Source organism: Panthera pardus, unplaced genomic scaffold (assembly GCF_024362965.1).
Source record: "Panthera pardus isolate Hobbes unplaced genomic scaffold, ASM2436296v1 HiC_scaffold_15, whole genome shotgun sequence".
Classification (NCBI taxonomy): domain Eukaryota; kingdom Metazoa; phylum Chordata; class Mammalia; order Carnivora; family Felidae; genus Panthera; species Panthera pardus.
In genome coordinates, this window is record NW_026526710.1 from 19,324,335 (window position 1) to 19,342,241 (window position 17,907).

Sequence of the window (17,907 nt, forward strand, 5' to 3'; positions counted from 1 at the left end):
ACAGTCATTAAGCACCAGCGAATGTGGAGCGTATTAATGGGCAAACAGTAAGTCGGGGAAGAGGAAAATGTTTTTCTCTCACAAAGTACATACGAAAAGTTGATCCAAACCAACGCGCTGCCATAAATCTGTTAATTCTGGCAAATTACCGGGAGGTTTCAGGGGCGGCAGGAGACAGGCAGGCAGAGGGTGGCCGGAAGCTGCCCACCAGCTTCAGAAGGGAGTCGCGGCACCTACAAGGAGCCTGCAGCTCGGCTCTGGGCCCGGAGACCGGCTGCTGTTTGCGGGAGCTTCTCGGGTCCAGAAGCCCGTGTGGCCCTTTCTCTCTAGCTAGCGGGGGGCCACAGCCCATTAAGACTGGACCCTGATGCCAGGATGAGGCGGAGGTCCAGACCTGGGGCGGCTGTGGCCCCACAGCGGGCCCCAGGGCTCTTGGAGCTCCAATCGCATTTGGGGTCTTCCCTGGGCCCCTCCCGGGGCGCCCCGCTCATCCCTCCCCTCCCCCACAACCAGCCCCAGTCTGCTTTGGGCCTGTTTCCTTTGGAGGGGACCACGTAATGCTCTATCTGTCCTGGGAGTGAATTGTGTTCAGGGCTGGGGGGCAGGGGGTTGAGTGTGGGCCGCGTGTAGCGAGTGTGTATGCGTCTATATGAGTGTGCTTGAGTGCATGCACGTGAGTGTGCCTGTGGGTGCATGTGTGCATGTGAGTGTGTGTGTGTGTGGGTGCTAGCCTGGGTGCCGCTGTGTTAGAGGGGGTGTTTGGGGGTCTGCTGGTGTCACTCAAGGCTCTGGATAACAAAGAACATTTTTTCTTCTCCGTGGAAACAGAACCCAGCTTTCCAGAGGCAGGTTCTTGCCCTCTCCATCTCTCCCCGCCCCTTCCCTGCCCCCCTGTCCTCCCCGCCTCCTCCTCTGTCTCCTTCGGAATGTTTTCTTCCTGTGATGTTCTTTTTTCTCATCTGAGGGTGTCCCTTCTCCGAGTCTTCAAATCGTCTTCACGGTTTTTTTTCTGCTTTCCATTCATATTTCTGTGTCTCGCCATCCTGCCCCTCCTCTCGCCTCTCCTCCCCCGCACCCCCCCCACCCCTGCCCCCAAACACGCTGGTCTGGAGAGTCTGGAGTTGCCACACTGCCGATGTCCGCAGGAGCAGGAAGAAACCCAGACGCCTCTCCTCTGATCCAGCCTTAGATCAGAGTCCACGGGGCTCGGAGGCGACAGCAGGCTGCGATCGGCCAAGCCCCCCCTTCGGCCCTGTCTCCCTGGGATGGGGCCCGGGGCCCGGGGGCCGGCAGCAGGCTGGGCGCCTCTGCTGACCTCTTCCTTTCCCCGGCTGATAAAATCTGCTCGCTCCTGTCCGTCCCCCCACAGCCCGGCTGGGGTTTGCCCTGTGCTGCCTGCCAAGCGGGCTCCTGGGCCATGTGCTACAGCACGAATAGGTTAATGTGCTTACAGTAAATCCCGTCTTGGTCACACGCGGCAGGAAGGGGCCGCTTTGGTGAACCATCTATTACTGAGGCTGCTATTTCCAATGTGTTTCACATGATGATTCGGCCACGCTGCCAGTTGGCACTTCTTCTGGGCTTGAAGGAATCGCTTCCCCAGAGGTGACCCTCGGCGGGAGATTGCATGTCGCTGCGTGAGGAATGGCCGCGGCGGGCGTGATGGGTAGGCTGTCTGCCTCCGCTGACCTCAATCGCTCTCCCTCGGCGCAGCTGCTGGGGCAGACGGGGGTTGACACAAAGTGCTTATAATTTCTGTTGGAAGGCGGTGGAATGATAATGGGGTGCTGGGCACCGAGCGGTCGGCCAAGGGGCTGGCCTGAGCAGGCTCGGAACCCCTGCCGGGAGCGGCCACCCTCATAGGGACCATCAGGTCTGGGGTTAACGGAAGGGAGGCCTGGGAGGAGAGGGGGAAGGGGGCAGGGGGCATGGGGGGGGGGGTCTGTGGATTCCAAAGCCCAGCCTTGAGGGCGCAGAAGCCGGCAGGCCAGGCAAAGAGTGACTGTCTGCTGAGCACCCCAGCACCGTTGCCGGGCTCTGTCACAAACATCCTCCCACCCAGCGGCCAGCGGCCCCGTCAGCATGCTGCCCAGCTGGAGAGCAGAGGCAGCGTGGCCTGATGCTGACAAACCCCGACCCCGCGCTCACGTGCCAGCACAGCACTCCCTAGGCCCGTGGCCCTGTGCTCGTGACGGGACCACACTCGTGTCTCAGTTTCCCCGTCTGCAAGGTGGGGTGGGATCCATGCCCTCCCGTGGGGTCATTTTGAGCAGCCGGGGAGGCAAGGTCGTAAAGGACGTACGACAGGGCTGAGCACAGAGCAAGCTCTACGGAAGTATTATTAGGATCGCTGTCTTCGATGGTGTCCGTGACTGCATCAGGCAGACTGCCATTGGACGAGGCGCAAAGACATGAAGAAGCCTGTTGCCAGGTGTAAAAGCTCTCAGGAGTTGCAACCAGGTGTAGAAATCAGCTCTTTCGTAGTCTAACTCACCTCCCCGGGGACGGTCCTTCTGAGGTTGATCTCCCTCCCTCCTTCCCTCTCTCCCTGCCTCCTCCCTTTTCCCCCTGTCCCCCTCCTTTCCATTAACTGTTAATTTTCCCTTTCAATCATGAGACACACCGGGGACTCGGTCGCGTAAAAGCCACTGGAGGGTAAGTGTGATCACTTTGGAGGACACAGCAGACAGGGTGAAGATGGCCGCCCTTGGCACGACCCTGTGATGGAGCGGGTACTCAGTGACGACCGCGCTGTCAGCGGTCCTGGGTTCACAAGTCTCCCTGAGCAGACCACTTCTGCCTCTGGGCCTCAGTTCCTCCCTCAAAATATGCCGGATCAGGAACCTAGGAGCCGGGTCCTCCTGGCCCCAATCCCGCCTCGACTCGGCGACGGCAGAGTGACCACGGGCAAGTCACGTCCTCCACCTCCCTGCAGCTTCTGGTTTGCATCTGCAGCATCTGAGGCTTAGAGGAGGGGAAGGATGCTCTCTGGGATGCAGAGGGGCTGGTGCATCCTGACCTGACCTTGCTTTGCGGAGCTGGGCTGACTGTATCCCGCACCTGCGAGCACTAGGCTGAACTAGGCTATACTTAAACAAACAAAAAAAGGAGCTACAGGTGTAGGTATGACTACGCATACTGAAAATAGTTAAGCTCTGCAGAGTGTACTGGGGAGGGGTCTAATAGGATGGTTATGCTATTTTGTGCTACTTTATGAGATTTCCTTTCTGCTCTCCTTCTTGCATTAAAAAAACTTTTTTTATGTTTATTTTTGAGAGAGGGAGGGAGACGGAGCACGAGGAGGGGAAGGGCAGAGAGAGAGGGAGGCACAGACTCTGAAGCAGGCTCCAGGCTCTGAGCTGTCAGCACAGAGCCCGATGCGGGGCCAGAACCCGCGAACCGTGAGATTGCCACGAACCGGCTGAGCCACCCAGGTGCCCCATCCCTCTCGAGGTTTTATATCAGGATACTTTCTATCTTGTAGGCACCTTGTCTTGTACTTTTCGGTTGAGTGCAGGCACGAGCGTAGGGATGGGGTTGGGGGAGCTGGGTTGTGTGGTCTTCAGTTGGGCTCATTCCGTCTCTGGGCAGGTGTTCACTTGTGGGTGACCTGAGCACCCCTGCAAGCTGATCAGGGCTGTGGTCGTGGGAGGTTGGTAGCACTCCGAGGTCTGGAAGGCTGGGCTGTGTCCTAAAGTACGCGCACAAAATAACGGGCTGTCTTGTCTCACGTGTCCATGCCGAGACCTAGGAGCCCAACTCCCAACCGCATGGGTAGAAAGGGCAGCCCTTCTCAGACACCCAAACCTGACATCAGGCTCCTGCTTGAAAGCCATCTTAGCTTGAATCTCCCCGGAAGCAGACTTGGAGATAGAGATTCAAAGGGAGAAGTATTTGCAGAGGGGAATCCTAGGATGCCTCCAACAGGGGAGTAGGGAATGCTATAAAGCCAGTTATTGAGGGTGCTTAATCTAGATTAATCTAGATTAGTCTAAATTAATCTAATCTCTAGAGAAATTCTAGAAAACACCATCAAACACAAACTTCAGCACCATCCAGGGTGCGAGGAGTGAGGAAACTGAGGTATTGATACACTGTCTCGCTAGAGTCAGTGGGTGAGGGCCACTCTCCATTGGGGCTGGTGAATTCCCTGGGACTTCTAGCCTACCCTGTGGATCTCTAGACCATTCCCTAAGACTTAAAGAGACCTGCAGCGAAGCACCCTGCATCAATGAGATTTGAGGGAGGCAGGCAGGTTCTGCCAGAGATATTAAACAAACCTGCCTCGGTCTGGGTATCCTTTGCTCATAGAACTTTCCCTATTTCTCTAGGCGGTGTTAATGGCTCTCCCCACGCTTGTATGCAAACTGCCTCCAGTGGGATGCTTCCTACAGCCATGTTTTACTGTCTGTTTCTTTGTCCATTTGCCCCCATCCTGTGCTGCAGCTGTGAGCTCCACGAGACAGGGCCGTGCCTCATCCAACTCTGAGTTCCCAGAATAAATGCTCAACGTTAAAAAAATAGACGAGTCTGTGGAGATGGGGCAGGCAGAGGAGAGAGAGCGAGCGCACTGATGGTATGAGGACAGACCAGCAAGGAGAGGTACCAAAGCCCTTGTAGGCAGCAGACATCTTGGGGTGCCAATATGAGGACACTCTTCTCTGGACTTGCCCCAGTTCTGACCATCAGCATCCCCACCCAGGCGCAATTTCAGGAACAGGAGAAGGGGAAATCGCAGCCGCACCCTTAATAAACTTGAGGCCTTTGCTCACTGTGAATGGGAACAGATGAATCTGAGATCATCCTTGGCAAGGAATGCCGGGAAGCAGAATGCTCCTTTTTGGATCTTGACGGCCGAATCTCGACAGAGCTCCTGGCTTCATTTCCATCCCGTTGACACCTGTAATAACCGTGAAGAGTTTGAGATCATCCGCTGGGCCCTGATGCTCATAGGTGGTCCTGGGTCACTGGGAGGGAGGCGGCGATGGGTAATCTCGTACGCAGGACTCGGCCGAGGTGAGCGTTTTCCATGACAGCGTCTCGGCCGGGATGCCCAGAAGATGGGAGGTGACCACTTCCTGTTTCAACACTTCCTGTCGAGACACGCACAGGAAGGGGAGAGAAGTGGGCAGGGAAGCCATTTTTTTTTCAGAGTGGGGGTGGCTCCTAGATGCCAAACGCCTATGTGAGTAGGACAATGCCCGCGTGGACCTCTTAGCAGGGGCGCTAGCTGCTCGAAGTGGGAGCACACAGGCGATCTAAGCCACAGGCGAGGCTTCCAACCAACCCACGAAGAAAAGAAGGCACAGGCAGGCAGGGAAAAGAGGCTGTCACTGAAAGGTCAAAGCTTTTCCTCATTTTGACAGCCCTCGCTTTTGTCTGTATCATCTAAGAAATTCCATGGGAAGACTGTAAACTCCTTGGGTGCACAATCACACATTTGACTTTTCATTTGGATGCCCAGTACCTGGGCCAGTGCTAGGCTCCTTGCAGAGACACTCTGCAGGCCGAACACACGACCAGTTGGGGGAATGAATGAATGAATGAATGAGTGCATAGCCAGGAAAACCAACATACCTTCCCTAGCCCCGGCGAGGTCAGTGGCTCCCAAACCTGTATAGACGTCAGAATCTCTTGGAAAGCTGGGCCCATCCCAGGAATGTTTGATTCAGCAGGTCTGGGCTGGGGGCCCCGGGCAACTTGCATTTCTAACAAGGTGATGCTGACGCTGCTGGCCCCGGGGAACCTTACTTTGGGAACCCCTGCTCAGGCAGCCGCTGGTTCTCAATCTTGGTTGTGTGCCGGAACGCCTTGCAGTCATTTTTACAACTGTCTTGACTCCCCAGGATCCTTTCCGTCCAAGAGGTTCTCACATACTTGAGCTGAGGTGTGGCCAGGCTTTGGGGGGTTTAAGAGCTCTCCGTGGACTTTGAGTGCACAGCATAGATGGAACACCTCTTCCTGTCGTGGCACCTTCCCTTGACTTCCTTGGCGGCTTTAACGAGTTGGTTGGAGGCCTCACATGCGGTTAGCTCACCTGGGGACGCCCAGCTTCGTGTCCCCTTGCCCCCTCCCCCCAAAGCCCACTCCCCTGCTATGCCCTGTGGCTCTTCTGGGTGGCAGTTCCCAGGCTGTCGGTTCCCCGAGTCGCCAGCCCAGCCCTCGCGCGCCTCGTGCGCTGCGGTGTCTATTAAGAGCAGATGCTAAACCATTTCCAACAGGCCTTGAAGCTAATGTACTGCCGGATGGATTCGGAAGGGCCTATTTCTTTGCGTGCTGAGAAAGAGAGTGAATTAATGCTTGATGAAAACCTCCAGAGAACCCGAGTCAGGGCTGGGGGGGACTTGGTGGCTAAATCAACAGTTATAAACTCGCCCAGTCATTTTTCATTATTTGGTACATTGGAAAGATATTTTCCTTTTCAAATGCAGTTGGAAATCCGTTTGGTCAAAAGTCGGTCGGAAACCTCATCACGGTTGCCCCTGAAAACTCGCAGCCTCTGTCAGGGGACGGAAGAAAAATGGCCCAGGTCCCCAGCGGATGTGGAGGCAGCAGGGCCACGAAGGGGCATAAAACAGGGGCTGCCTTGGGGCAGGGGGTGCGCGATTTTTCAGATGCGTTGCCCCCGAGTCCAAGCTTTAACAAGGGCTTGAGTATACGGTGGCTGATGCTGTGGATGTGGCAGGTGAAGTCACGTGTCTCCTCTGTTTGTCTTTTTAATTTTTAAAACATGCTTTTATTTATTTTTGAGAGAGACAGAGCATGAGCGGGCGAGGGGCAGAGAGAGAGGGAGACACAGAATGGGAAGCAGGCTCCAGGCTCTGAGCTGTCAGCACAGAGCCCGACGCGGGGCTCGAACTCACGGACCGCGAGACCATGACCTGAGCTGAAGTCGGACGCTCAACCGACTGAGCCACCCAGGCGCCCCTTTGTCTCCTCTGGTCTTAAGGCCAGAACGAATCTGCGTTCTACCTGCTCTGACCTCATGGGGACCTTTTGTTAGCCAAGGGGCGAGCGGAGCACCAAGGACAGGATCCCTGTCCGGGGCAGAGCTTCAATTGGGGGTTCTCTTCCCAACAGCCACAGGAAGAGGGACAACCCTGGACAGGGCAATGGACTGTGGTCTGAGCTGTGATGGCCCTGCCCGCTCCAGGCTGTGTGTCCTCAGGTAAGACACCGGTCTCTCTGAGCCTTAGTTTCCCACTTTTATGCAAATGAAAGGAATGGGGCTGTGGTGAGGAGACCCTGAGAACATAGGGTGCAGGTCCCTGCACCTGCCCCAGCATGGAACAGGAGCCTAAGTCGGGAAAGGTTATATTTTTGAGGGCCAGAGACAGGAAAATGGGAGGAGAGAGAGAGAGAGAGACAGGAGAGAAAGAGAGATATTGAGAGGGAGCATAGGAATGAAAAGCATGAGTTGCACAGAGAGACCCAGAGGAGAGAGGAAATGATGATCTTAGGACCAGCATACTTTTGTGACATCTGAGATCTCCAGGGCCCAAAGCTCTGAGTCATCCAAAAGGTTGGTTTCAAAGGAGATTCCAAAAGGGAGCTGCCTTCCCTGCCAGCTGGGGTGGGGTCAGCTTCCCCACTCAAGGGTGCCAGGGCCCCCTCTCAGTGAAGAGAGAGAAGACTGTCTCAGACTCCAGCCCCAGAGGGCACAATTTTTCGGTAGTGATCAGTGACTGCATTGGGTTCAGGATGGGAGGGCTGAGGAACACGGGCTGCTTCTTACCACGGCAGACACAGCCCTTATAGCACTTCTGGAAGAGAGAACCTCTTCTTCCAGTGGACCTCGCCCTGCCCCAGGGCCTATGGCTCTGCAAAGCCTTTATGCAGTCACCAACCTGGTTAGCTGTACTTGGCGTCCATTGCCCCTTCCTTCTTTTTATTCATTCCTTCAAGACCATGAATGAAACAGCCTCCTAATTTATCTCTGTGTCTGCATGCATAGCTCCCTCTAACCCTCGTTGCCATTCTTAACATGAAATTTCCCATCACTGTTGGGATGAAGACGCAACTACTTTCCAAGGACTAGAGATGCCTGTATGGTCCAGGCCCTGCCTGCTGCTCCTACCTTGCCCCACATCAGTTACCCCTCCATATCTGGGATCCAGTTACACTGTCCTTTTAACGGGCTTCTCTTGCCCCAGGGCCTTTGCACGTGTCATCCTTGCTACCTGGAACATTCTAGCTGTGCCCATCTCCGGGTTCATTTGTCCTACTTTAGGTCTCAGTTCCACGTCACTTCCTCAGGTAGGCATGTCCTGATTTCCAGCTATGTCAAATGCCCTGTCCTGACACCAGGTTCCTGTTCCTTACCCGACAATAATCAAAATAGTATCGACCTCCACCCACCCCCCACCGGACTGTGAGCCCCAAGGCACAGGGTGTATCCATTCAGCTCACTGGAGCTCAGCCACAGGAGCCTCAGGACCCCCGGAGACTGGTCTGAGTGTGGGGCTGGATTTGTATATCCCTGCATCAGGCACTGGGAAGGCCTTGGGGTGGATGTCAAAACTGGGCATGGAGACCAGATCTAAGGAAACAATGGAACATGGTCAGGCAGAGCGGCCAGCAATGTGGGTGACCTTGGGCAAGCCTCTCCACATAGCTGGGCCTCAGTTTCCCCATCTAGAACATGGGAACACCACCTTTCTTGCGAGTTTGAGTCCGGGGTCTGTCTCAAGCCCGGTTCCGGTTGGCATGGCTGGAGGGCAAAGGATCAGGGTGGAGGGAGAGAGGGGCACCGAGGTAGAGCAGTGGGGCCACCTGGCCAAGCTGCCAGGCTTCCGGCCCCAGGAGAACTTGACCCCCCAAGTCAAGGACAACGCCACCAGTGGAGAAATGGCAGCTTCTGTTGGCTGGCACACAACCTAGCACTGGCCATGCTATATCTCACCGACTCCCTGCCAAGTTCAGGAGGTGCAGGCCATTGAACCCATTTCACAGATGAGAAAACTGAGGCTCAGACCCACGACCTGACTTACCGGCCTCAGCACGCACCACGATCCGCTGTCGCCTTGAGGACTCGGCCCCTGTGGTCCCTCTCCTGGCTGACGTCTACTAAGCAGTCACAATGTGACTGAAAAGCAGAACTCATCCAGACCTCCCCGAGACCCCAGCCCCTGTCGGGGCCTCCCCTGGGCTCCAGGGTCTTCAGACTCACCTGATGGATGCTGGTAGTACTTCCTACAAAGGTCCCTTTGATACCTGTCACCCACATCAGCCTGGAGCCCTGGAGAGCAGCCTGGGTCTCAGCCAGACCGGTCCAAGGCCAGAGAGGTACCTGGCCCAACGGTGAGGGCTGTCTGTAAACATCCTACACGGACAGGTGGCTGAGTTTTTGCTCAACAAATATTAATGATGCCCAAAATAAGCTATGCCACGCTGGACAGAGCCCCTGCCCTCTGGAAGCCCGACAGACCTTCAGATGCTGGGGCTCTCACGCGGCAGAGTCCGGCTCAGACCCCAGGCTCTTCCTCGGCCCAAATTTCAGCCAAAGCCAAATCTCAGAAAAAAGCAACTCCATCCTCCAGGCATTCTGGCCCAAATACTGACTCACACCCCTTCTCTAGGGGAGGAGCCTTCCGTGAGACTCTCCCAGCTTCTGGTGGGAAGCTGCCTCTGCCTCCAGTGGCCCCTGCCTCTCCTCTGTGCCTGTGGGTCCTTATCTTTTACGGGCTCCACTCTTGGGATCTTGGACCCACCTTCATCCAGTTTGACCTCACCTTAACTGAATTACACCCGCAAAGGCCCTAGTTTTGAGGGAAGCCACATTCTGAGGTTTCTGGTAAACGTGACTTTTGCAGGGGCCACTGTTCAACCCACTACCATAAGGATTCACTCTAGGGGCGCCTGGGTGGCTCAGCCGGTTACACATCCGACTTTTGATTTCGGCTCAGGTCATGCTCTGACCGTCTGTGGGTTCGAGCCCCACATCGGGCTCTGCTCTGACAGCACAGAGCCTGCTCGGGATCCTCTCTCTCCCTCTCTCTCTGCCCCTCCCCTGCTTGTGCTCTCTCTCAAAATAAATAAATCAACTTAAAAAAAGGATACATTCTAAGGGTAAGCCAGCCAGCTCCTAAAGTCCAGCCTTCTAGATTTTATCTCCCAATGCCCTAATAGTTATAAATATATATAAATAGCTGTGTGTGTGTGTGTATTTCAATCAATCTTTAAAATAACTCCTTAGTTGGCATACCAATCCCATTATACACGTGAGAAAACAGAGGGCTACACAGTGACACGCCCAAGGTCAGCCTGCTGACAGATGCCTCCCAGGGTCGGTCGGCACAGGCATTCAGGCAACGGCCGAGTCTTACCACCTGGACGAGGCAGGCAGGGCCTGTGGCCCACAGAAGCCTAGCACCGTCTTGATGAAGGGAGCGGGGATCAACGTCAGGGGCGCGGAGCCGTGGGGAGGGGGCGTCACCGCCCAGTGGGCTCGCTGCCCCGCCAGACCGCCCTCCCAGGCACATCGCTGCCTCGGCCAGGCGTAGGCAGCCCGCAAGTAAACAGTGTCTGAAACCTATTCTCATTAGGCTAATTTACGAATAAATTACCATATTCAATGGCCTTATTTTTACTGCTCGTTAACAGGCCCATGATAGGATGATAATTACGGGATTTTAAGTGGCTAATGGCAGCTGGGGCGTCAAAAGCAGTTTTTACGAATCTGTTTATGGCAGCGAAGGTGACAGGAGGGGAGGGACATTGAAATGTTGAAATCACACTTTGGGAAAAAAAGCTTTAATTGTTGAGTATTTATTAGAGAGGAGGGAAGGCTGTAATTTAAAAAATGAAACTCTGAAAAACAAAGGAAATTAATTAGGCTTCCCCCCTCCCCCTCCCCCCCGGGCGCTGTGACCTTCAGGGAGTGGGCGAGGGGCAGGCTGGATCCCGGGAGAGAGGTGCCAAGTTCAGGGGCGAATGTGGGGCTCCCACATTGCTTGGCTGCTGCCGAGGAATCTCGAGGCCTGTGAACTTCCTGGAAGTCTGTCCGTCCCTGCCTGGGCGCAGAGGCCCCTCTGGGGGTCCGGGGAAAGGGGAGGGGCTGGCACCCCCCACACCGCGACAGTGTCCGCCACCCGATTCAGTCTTTCGTCCTGATGGCCGTTATCGTCAGACCTCATCTATTGCAGTTGCCCTGGTACATTTTACGGACATTACTTCATCCAACCCTTGCAATAATGTTAAAAGCTAGCAATTATTCCTAACGTACCCTGAGCTCTCCTGGTATGCTTTCCATGTAATCACATGCTTAAATGTCACAACAGGTGAGCCCACGGGATTGCTACCATCATTATTATCATCCTCCTTTTATAGACGAGGACACCGAGGCGCAGGGAGGTCAAGTAACTTGTGTGAAGTCACACAGCCAAGGCTTGGGCCTGCACCGCTTCCTGTTACCTCCCTCTCGTGGAACCCACAGCCGGCCGGGGCAGTGGGCGTTTTAGGCAGGAGGGATCGTGAAGCTCGGAGAGGGCCCGCCGCCTGCCAGCGGTCGTCACACAACCCCAAACCAGCAGCTGGTTTGCCCTGAATGGGACTCCCGATCCCGGAGGCGGGAAAGGGCAGCCCAGGGTTCCGGCCTTGCTAGTCTGCGTCTAGCACGAGCCATCGAGGGTCCCCGTGTCCCGCTCCACAGGTGCCTCCCGTGGGTCCCTTCCTCTTCCTGCCCGCCCGCCCGCCCTCCTCCTGACCATCCCTGGTCCTGATCCCCTTGCCACGGGCCTATCCATCCTCCTCCTCCGGTTTAGTATGCAGCCCTCGGAAAACAAACACGCAGCAGCCTGACAGTGGGAATAAATATCGTGGCGATGTTGATTAGCATTTGATCCCAGCTGGGTCTCTGGAAGCTCAAGTACTGGAATGTCTTGGCAGTTTTTAATGCTGAATAATTTGATTAGATCAGTGACTGAGCCTGCTGCTCCTGGTGAGATAAACCCTCCCCACATTACAGGGGAGAGAGGCAGGGGGGACGGGGAGGGCTTCAGAGCCCCCCCCCCCACCTGGCTCCTCCGCAGCCCCCTCAGGCTGCCTGCTCTGCTCTCTCTCTCCACCCTTATCTCTCCAATTTCTCCCCTCTCTCCACTTCTTCCCTCGGCTTCCTCCCCCTCCTCCCTCTTCTCTTTTCCTTCCTCCTCCCCTCCTCCCTCTCTGTCCTCCCTCCTCTCCCTCCTTCCCCTTTCTTCCACCCTCTTCCTTCCTCCTCCTTCCCCCTCCTCTTCCTTTTCCCTCCTCCCCCTCCTCCTTCTTCCCCCTCCTCCCCTTCCTCCTCTTTCTTCTTCTTCTCCTTCTCTTCCTCTACTCTTCCCCTCCTCTCCTTCCTCCTCTTTTTTCTTCCCTCCTCCTCCCCTTCCTTCTTTCTCCTCCTCTTCCTCCTCCTTCTCCCCTCCTCCACCCCTTCTCCTCCCCCTCCTCTTCTCCCTCCTCCTTCCTCCTTTCCCTCCTCCTCCTTCTCTCCTGGTCATAATTGCCTCCCTTCCTATTTCTCTTTCCTTACCTCCCTTATCACCCCCCCCCCCAACATTCTCAGTTCCTTATTTGGTCCTCCCTCCTCTTCCTCACTCTCACCCCTGCCCCCATTTTCCCCTCCCTGCCTCCCTCCAGCTCTCGGACCCTCCCCTCCTCCCCACCCCCTGCCTCCATTGCCCTCCCCCCCTCCTGTCCTGCAGCCTTAAATACATCATTTAATCTACTCCACAATTTCAATTTCACACCATTGTCAGCTTGGATGTCTGACGAGGTGGTGAAGACCCCATAGGCAGCGGGCAGGGGTGACAGGCCACCAGGCTTCCTCCCTCCCCCCTCCTTTGAGCAGCTCCCAGCCCAGCCTGGGAGGGATTCCAGAGGGTTCTGTCTCCTCACGGCAACTGTCAGTCAGCCATGGAGATGTTTCTCTTGTCATCAGTGTGAAATTACCAGAGTGGCCTCATTATCCGCTTACTCCAAATTTGGAGGCAATATTTCTGTTTGATGGATAATAATCCCCCCTTCAAACAAAAATAACACCTCCTAGGTAGGGGAGGAGTCCGGGAAAGGAAGGTGACAGCTGGGGACAACCCAAGATGAAATGAGTTACCTGGGCGTTTTGATCAAGACATAGATATGCTAAGTCCTTCGCTGACCTGACCTAACACAGAGCCTACCTTTCCTGAAAACTATTTAATTTTTTTTTTTCCAGCTGGATCCGGGGGCAGGACCTTAAATACACATTTCTTCCTCCGTCCCCATGTCCTTAATCTTACCTGGACCTCATTAGAGGCGTCGTTGCCATAACAAAAAAGTAATCGGATGAAATGGACAGGAAGGAGTACCAAAGCCTTAGGTTTATGCAGATTCAATTACCAGCGCTTCCCTCGGCCCCGAAGGGGGTGTTGTCTGAACCCCATTAGCGATGGGGGACGTCGTCTGTTCTCACCAGTGGCATTGCAAAGCCACCTGACCCCCCTCTCCATCCGCCCCTGTCATCACTGGAGAGTCAGTCCCCAGCTTTATTTATTTTTCTCAAATGGATCCAGAAATGGCTAGGGGAGCCACTTCCCAATAATTGAGCTCTGGCTTTGTCGGGAAAAGCCACACTCAGGGCTCCGAGTGTCCTCAGGCTGCTGTGGGCGGAATGAAGCCGAGATGAGTGTGTGTGTGTGTGTGTGCGTGTGTGTGTGTTTTAAAGAGAGAGAGACAGAGAGAGAGAGGGAACACTATACTGGGGAGAGGACACTTGAGACTAATCCCAGAGTAGGTTTGCTTACTGCTGTGTGACCTTAACTAAACCAGCAGCCTCTCTGAACCTGAATCTCTTCATCTGCAAAACAAAACCTACCACACCCTCCTTGTGAGCCTGGTGTCACTAGAGTCCTTATGGGTAAAATGATACAAAGCCGGGGACCCCCTTCATGCCCCCTCCCACCCTGCTGTGAACCTGGTGTCATCTTATCCTGGCCACCTACTCTCCACACGGGGCCCCACCAATCTGCAGCGTGAGCTTGGTCTTGCCTCTTCTCTTAGTCTGTTTTCCCCTTAGGAAATGATGCAAAACGGGGCTGCCCGGGATCACTTGCGGGGTGCTGGGGAGCCCCCAGTGAAATGCGCCCTGTGTTTCCGGCTCTTTGCTCCTCGCCCCCACTTCCAAACCCCAGCTTTCACCTCCAGGCACTGAAACCTCTCCTGGGGACGGTCTTTGCTAATGTAGCTTTCCAACTAGCTTTCCTGCTAAAAATAAAGTCGGTCTTGCATCTACAAGTTGAAGCGCGGTGTCTTTGAAGCCGGCTTCGTTGAAATTTGCATCTGTGTTGTGAATGGGTGTCCTGCACAAGACCCGGCGCATAGTAGGAACTCATTGAAACAATGAATGAATGAATGGATGGACGAACGAATGAATGGATGGATGGACGCTGCTGGCTGCCTGTGTGAACGAATGAATGATGAACGAACGAGTGAGAGCCTCGCCATCCGCAAACCGCCGCCTGGTCGTGATTTCCGTGGGACCCAGCTTTGCCTTCCCCACGGTGGTATTCTGAAGTCCCTGAACGCAGGCGCCAACAAGAGCCTGGGAAGAAAGGGGTTTGATCTGCACGCCGCAAACACCTCTTGCAAAAAGAGGAATAAAAAAAAAAAAAAGCCAGTTCCTTCCATGGGGGAAGTGAAGGCGTCACGGCATGTTAAATGTTTAGGAGGAAGGCGCCTGCTTGTTTTCCCTCCCGCCTTTTGCAGGCTGGAGGGGAGGTGCGGGGGGCGGCGGGGGGAGAGGTTCATTATTTTTCGGCGCTCTGAAGGCAGGTGAACGGGGAAAAGCAAACTGCAGCCTGGCACCCTGTTCCGCGGCTTTGAAAAATGTAGCGCTCTCAAGGCAAGGGAAGGGTTTGATGCAATTCAAAAAAGATACGTTCCCATTCAGAGCTGGTTCCCCCTCCGAGGCAGCACTATGGGGGCTTTGCAGCCTGGCCTGGCTGCTCTGTTGACTGGAGGACCCCCGGCTCCCCATCCCCACCCCCGCCCCCGCCCCGCTGGGGGGGGTCAACTGGGCTGGGGCCGGCTGGGGGCACAGAGCAGTGACACGGTGCCCTGAGGGGGCCCCGCCGCACGTGTGCAGTTGGATCGTCGCTCTCTGGGGGCAGGTAAGAAGCTGAAAACATAAATGCCAGGGAAGCAATAAAATGATGCACGTATGCGGCCCGAGCTAAAGAGGTCTGGGAATGAAAATGCCCATCCCTTCCCTCTGTAACGGGGCCGGTCCGCCAGTGGCTTGGGTTTTCTTTACCAGGTTGTATCCCTCGTGTTACAAACAGGTGAGCGTGGCAAAGAGCCCGTTCTGGAACCGATGGAGTTTGGGAAACACTGGTTCATCTTCCCTCCCTCCCTCCAGCCCTCCCCCACCCTGCTTCATTCAACCGATAATTTTTAAACAGCCAGGAAGCATGCAGTTGTTAAGACAGACCCTATCCCTGCCCTCATGGTGTTTACCTTCTAAAGGGGAAGCCCTCAAACTAGAAAAACAAATGAACAAGTAAGATATGTTCCTCTAGTGACAAATGACACGGAGCGGGAAAACCCAAGGTGTGGAGCAGGGCGTGACAGGTGAAGGTCGGGGAGGACCACTTTAGGGAAGGTCTGGTGAGGCCCTGAGGCCGTGATCCTGCGTGGGGAGGAGGAACCAACCTTGCTTTAGGAAGTTGGAGCAGATTCAGTAAGGTTCTTGCCTGCAGGACTTGTCAGAGCCTTCAGTGCATGGCAGCGCCGTGTTCTGGACAGTGGGGAAACAGTGGCGTCTTTGGAATTGCTGTATTAAGGGAGCATCTGGAGGGCCTGTCTTGTATGGGATGCATGTGGGGACACCCCAGATTGGGGCTGGCAGCTTGGATCCCCTAAGAAGAGTGTGGTGGCTGTCGCGTTTCCATGGCTTTGCCCTCGAGTCCGTGAGCAGAAGGCTGTCTCCCATGCAGCTGAGTGAGTCCCTTACATCACCCTGAAACTCTGACCTGCAGCCCAGCACCAGCAAGCCCTCCGTTTGCTCCTTCCCGGCCAGTTCTCATGATGCACTGAGAGCGGAGCACCTGTAAACCCATTTTATTAACAAGACAACTGAGGCACCCCGGTCTCATGGACAGCCGGAGAATGAAGTCCCATCTCTCTCCTCCAGCTGGCATGCTCACCTGGCCTCACCCTGTGCCCTCTCCCCCTGCTCAGTGTGCTTCCCCCGGGCCCATCCTCTTCTCCCTCCAGAACAGGACAAACTCCTTCTCACCCCCTCCTGGTACCATGTTATTTATCACGGCTTCACCTCCAACGTGATGGCCTCAGACAGACCCCCACCGGGCGCTGCGCCACCCCCCCATGGTTTTCCATCACCTTGCCAGGTTTCTGTTTACCCGAGCACCGATCACCTTTGGCAGTCACCTTCCTGAGCATCTGTGCGGGCCGCGTCTGTTTGTCTGTATCCCTCAACTGGGACGGGCGCTCCTGGGGAGCGGTGGTGGGCTTGGTGGCGTTAGCTTCTGGGGCTGTGTCCATCCGGCACGTGGCGGGGTGCCCTTGAGTCTCTGTGGACTTAAAAGAGGTTCAGAGAGGTTAAGGGCTTGCCCAAGATCTCCCCGCTGGAAAAGCTGCACCCCCAGCCTTCCCCGCTACACAGCACACACAGCCTGTTTTCCTTGTTATGCGGATGGGAAAACTCAAGACCAAGACCGGGGGCAAGAGCACGCCCCCAAGCCCCCTGCAAGGTCTCAGGTGCTCTTTGGGACTGAGCCTTCTGCCTGCCAGCTGCCCTCCTCCATCAGCAGAAACCTGATAAGCACTCCTCCGTCTGACTGCCTGAGCAGACCGGCCTTTGCGTCTGACAAGGAAGGCTCTGGAAACACCCCTCTAATTGCCAGGAGACCTCCAGGCAGGGATGGGGGGGCCGGACATTGCATGGGCTTGCCTCAGTTTAGACACGCTCTCTCTGTTTGCCTCTCTGGGCCCATGAACAAGATCAGAATGGAAGGGGAAAAGAAATCACTCTGCATCACTTCAGATCTCCAATCTCTCTGCCCAAGCCTTCCCCCTACCCATAGGATTGATTTTCTCTGATGGCGGGAGGCTCAGGTGGGCCTGTGGGAAGGAAGGGCTTGGGGTTGACAGGCAGGAGGCTCTGCTCAGGGTCTGGGAACTTCCCTAGTTGTTTTTTTTTTTTCTCTTGCAGAATGGGGATCATGTTTCCTGCGTGCAGAGGCTTACACTCTGCCTATGCTCTGACTCAGTGATATTACTTAACAGGGGTGGGGTGGTGGGAGAAAAGGAGCACGAATATGTACCACAAGGATGTGGCTACAAGGAGGTTTAACACAGCATTACTTACATTAGGAGAAAACAGTTGGAAACAACCTAGCTGCCCAACACTCGGGGATTGGTTAGATACAATACGCATATGAATGGCACGGCACAAAACCATTTTGAGATTGTCTGTAGGAAACCATGGAACGACACGGACAGACGTTCTCCTTGTGTTGTGCCATGTTTTCCAAAGAGCCGGGTGCACATCACGAAACCACAAACTATTTTTAGTTTCAAACAGACAGCACCTATTCACCAAAGGAAACACCTTGAATGATGTAAGTTGAACTGTAAACTTTGGATATGTTGGGGGTGGGAATTGTACATCATACAGATGTCCCGCTTGTCTGTATTTTTGATGCTTCGCTTGTGTGGTCATACAACGCAGAAGGAAAGTTCCATGACATTCTCACCTCACCATGTTTTTTTTTTTTTTTTTGAGAATCAGCATGAGTATGACACCCAAGCGCACTTACCTAGGCATGGTGTTGCCCATGGATTTGAAGAATTATATATATAGCAACTTTCTCAAGGTTAGAAACAAGGGTGTTCTAATTTTGAGAAAATTTTTCGATTGGGGGTATTTCTAAG

The 17,907-nt window shown here is 54.8% G+C and overlaps 1 long non-coding RNA gene across 2 annotated transcripts; it reads right to left on the reverse strand.

The window, feature by feature from the left end:
- Window positions 1-1,099: 1,099 nt before the first annotated feature.
- Window positions 1,100-9,538, reverse strand: LOC109253530 (uncharacterized). 2 transcript variants are annotated; one of them, XR_008422176.1, is made up of 3 exons: window positions 9,170-9,538; window positions 4,773-5,093; window positions 1,100-3,691 (listed from the first exon to the last, which is right to left on the reverse strand). It is a non-coding gene; the product is annotated as an uncharacterized LOC109253530 (long non-coding RNA). The 2 variants fall into 2 exon arrangements; XR_008422177.1 differs by having other exon boundaries at window positions 4,745-5,093.
- Window positions 9,539-17,907: the final 8,369 nt, after the last annotated feature.